Source organism: Sinocyclocheilus rhinocerous, unplaced genomic scaffold, assembly GCF_001515625.1.
Source record: "Sinocyclocheilus rhinocerous isolate Xijiao unplaced genomic scaffold, SAMN03320098_v1.1 scaffold1185, whole genome shotgun sequence".
Classification (NCBI taxonomy): Eukaryota; Metazoa; Chordata; class Actinopteri; order Cypriniformes; family Cyprinidae; genus Sinocyclocheilus; species Sinocyclocheilus rhinocerous.
In genome coordinates, this window is record NW_015627555.1 from 326,584 (window position 1) to 330,738 (window position 4,155).

At 34.4% G+C, this 4,155-nt stretch overlaps 1 pseudogene; it reads right to left on the reverse strand.

Annotated features, from left to right (window-relative positions):
* LOC107731169 (sodium-dependent neutral amino acid transporter B(0)AT2-like) overlaps positions 1–4,155 on the reverse strand; it is an 11,800-nt pseudogene that overhangs the window by 2,634 nt on the left and 5,011 nt on the right.

A 4,155-nucleotide genomic window follows, 5' to 3' on the forward strand; every position in this document is an offset into this window, starting at 1 on the left:
TTTTTTTTTTTTTTTTTACATAGAAGTTAGTTTATAATGTTCCATCTTATTTGAGAGTGTATAATACCGTGGTGTGATTCCAAGCTGTGTAAGTGGGCCGTTTGAAGACCATGCGGAGAAGACTAGCCGCCAGCAATCCCACCATGCCAAGCAGACCAACATACCTCCACAAATAGCTATAAACCACTGGAGGGCGCCAGTGCAGCATCACCTCCACATCATCCAAGAAACTGAAGAACAGCAAATACAGTGAGGATTAAAAAAAGACTACAAACAGCCGATCACACAAACTCCAGGATAATCATAATAGAAATCTATCATTTCACATTTCATCTCACCGATCAGCACCGTAAATCCATGCCACGCTGACAGTTTCAAAAACGACAACGATGATCAGTGGCAATGTGGCAGAATAGTCATCAAACATGGTCACGAAATAGTTGCCACTTCTCTGAGTGAATAGCAGGCCAATGAAGAAGCCCAGGATACAGCTACACACTGCAAATTATACAATCATACGGCCAAGTTATGTGACATTTACAGCCAGGGCACAATATCATTTAGTATTAGTGTGTCTATTTGTGTGTACCCGTCAACATGGTCTTGTGGCGCCCCAGCACTCGGAAGTTGTCCATGAGTGGGGTAAGAATCCCCTGCATGCTGCCAAACATGGTGGAGAGGCCCAAATTCAGCAGCATGAGAAAGAACAAAGTCGACCAAAATGGCCACATTACTACAGAGTGATATTAACATGTATTATCAAAATAAAGAAATTATTCAATAATTTTTAGAAAGAGGGAATACTATTAGCTGGATTCACTGTATGTAAATACATCTGAAGGAACAAAAATGATGGAAATTAATAATGAGATGTATCGTTAAAAACAATGTAAAACAATTATATTGCATTGTAAATTATGCTACTGTTCAAAAGTCTGGAGTTTGTAAGATTTTTTAAAAGAAATTAATACTTTTATTCAGCAAGGATGCATCAAATTAATCAAAAGTGACAGTAAAGATATTTATAATGTTACAAATATATCTTTCATATAAACGCTGCTCTTGACCTTCCGTCTTTTCATCTATGAATTTAAAAAAAAATGTATGTGCAGTTTTCATAAAAAATATTAAGCAGCAAAAACTGTTTTCAACATTGATAATGACAGGAAACTTTCTGAGCAACAAATCAGCATATCAGAATGATTTCTGAAGGATCATGTGACACTGAAGACTGGAGTAATGATGCTGAAAATTCAGCTTTGCATCACAGGAATAAATTACATTTTATAATATATTCAAAAAGAAGAAGTTATTTTAAATTGTATTATTAAATTATATTAAATAGTTTTTACTTTGTTCAAATGCAGCTTTGGTGAGGATAAGAGACTTTGTTAAAAAAAAAACATTTAAAAAGTATTACTGACCGCAAACTTTTGAACAATAATGTGTGTCCTGTGGACCTTTTCATAACACTTCCTTAAATTAAGGTAAGAAATCCAATGCAATTGTATTTCAAGCCAAAAAGGAGGAAAATTAACACAGATTCTCACTTACGTTGCAACACAATCCAGAGCAATGTTCTTGGCTCTGAAACCGAGGACCACAAAGACAACCAGAGAGGCCAGTACTGAGGTCATAAAGTTGATGCCAGAGACCATGATGGCGTCCCGGTGGCAGTTGTAATGCACAGGGTTGTAGGACGAGTAAGCGATCACAGAGCCATAACCCAGACCCAGTGCAAAGAACACCTGTGTAGCAGCCTGACGCCACACCTGCACTTCCCCCCAAATCTCCGGCTAATAAAGAGAAATAGACTATGATTATACAATCACATTTAAATATAGCATTTGACGTGCCTTTGAATTGCACTTTATGGGAGTAGTGTGAGCTCTTGTTGTCACCTTAGGATAAAACATATATTTGATGCCCTCTATTGCGCTGTCCAACATGAGCCCTCTGATGAGAAAACAGATCAATACAGCGTAAGGAAACACTGAGGAAAAATACATCACCTGGAGAAAAGAAGAGACAGATCGTTCAATGGATCGTTCTTTTTGTGTATTAATTTCACTAAGAGACATCTTTTGATTTCATTCATTTACAAGTTTTGGCAACAATTTTGAATGCACTGTGGGGACCAAATGTCCCAGGATACTAAAACCTCACAAAGATAGTGAAACACTAACATTGTAAGGAAAATGGCTTGATAAACAATTACAATTATTTTGACAAATGTTAAAAAAAAAGGTTAGGGGATAGAAAATATCATTAGCTCAGTAACAAACAATGGATGTACAAGAAAAGCCCCACCGTGATAGAGAAACAAACGTGTGTATGTTGTATGTTGTACCTTGGCAGAAGACTTGATTCCCTTGATCATTGCGAGACACACAATAGCCCAAGCTGCAAGCAGGCAACCGGTCATGATGGGGTTAAACTCTCCTGACTGATCTATGGAGTCTGAGATATCCAGAGCCTTCCTGAACCGGAAATATGAGGTAGGAGAGCTTGCTGCACATTCCTTCACTGAGACAGGAAGATACAAAAACCCTTTATATCAAAGTCACGCAATATAAAAAGAGTGTAATTATTAGGGATGTGCGTGAATAACTGACTAGTAACTGAGTGCTCATTAGTGAAATGTTCACACTATTCAGTTTTTTCATATTTGAATAGAAAAAATGATTTTCCTTTGTGCCTTTGCCTTAGGCAACAACAAAATCTATTCTTCCATTGAACCCTTCACCTAAAGTCTGAATGCAGTGGGTTTTACTGCTATTTTAAAAGCTTGATATGTTCATTACTACATACTGTCTATTTAATTTTGCTAATTTTTATTAAATTTGTATTTTTGTATTTTTTATTTATTTATTTTTTTTACCGTAATTGGTGATATAATGTTTTTAAATAAAACAGAATACACATTTCACATACATATTTTACTACTATTCAAACGTTTGGGGTCAGCAAGTTTTTTTTTAATGTTTATTTATTTAAAAAAAAATTTTTTAAGTCTTTTGCTCACCAAAGCTACATTTATTTGATCAAGAATAAAGCAGTGAAATTAGAAATTAAAATAATTGTTTTCTATTTTAATATATTTTAAAATGTGATGGTAAAACTGAATTATCAGCAGCCATTGTCACATGATCCTTCAAAAATCATTCTAATATGCTGATTTGCTGCTCAAGAAACATTTCTTGTTATTATTAATGTTTAAAACAGTTGTGATGCTTTATATTTTTGTGGAAAACCATGATAATTTTATTTTCAGGATTTTATGATGAAAAGAAAGTTAAAAAGAACAGCATTAATTTAAATGTATATATAAATATATTTACTGTCACTTTTAATCAATTTAATGTGTATCCTTGCTGAATAAAGGTATTCATTTCTTTAAAAAAAAAAAATACTGACCCCAAACTTTTGAATATGGTAAGAAATTAATTACTCCTTTTATGTGTTTATGACTACAAAATGAATCAAAATGGCCATGTCACATGTTTATGTGTTTGTGAACAACATACCTGTCTGGTTTGAGATCATATCTACAGGACACTGTTCCCATGGCAATGGATACTGGAATGAATTCCCCATATAGAACAGATACCAGGCAATGATCACATTATAGTACAGGGCAATGAAGAAACAAACCTGAGAAAAACAAGAGCAGCATGAAAATGTACTTATCTGTGTAGATATATCATTTTACACCAAACAGAAAGTCAGAAAATAGTCAATGTCAATATCTTTACTCGTTCTGTTACCAAAAGGCAAACTCAGATAACCTCACATATTGTGTAAGATACCAGCGTTACGGAACTTCTGCCATATGGTCTTACTGACGATCTGACACTGTTATCAAACAATCACACATATACAAAAGCACACAGGAAATCCTCTTATATACTCATACAGAGAGGAAATACTCCCACTCCTCACATACATACACATATATATATATATATATATATATATATATATATATCAACATGTATGTATGGATTGCAGCCATTTAGAAACGCTTCTCACAACAGTGAACTAAAGCTGGCTGCATTCTTTAAAGGGGTCATGAACGGAGAAATCAAAATGTCCTTGATCTTTTGACATATAAGAGGTCATTGTACTATAAAAACATCCTGCAAGTTTTAAAAC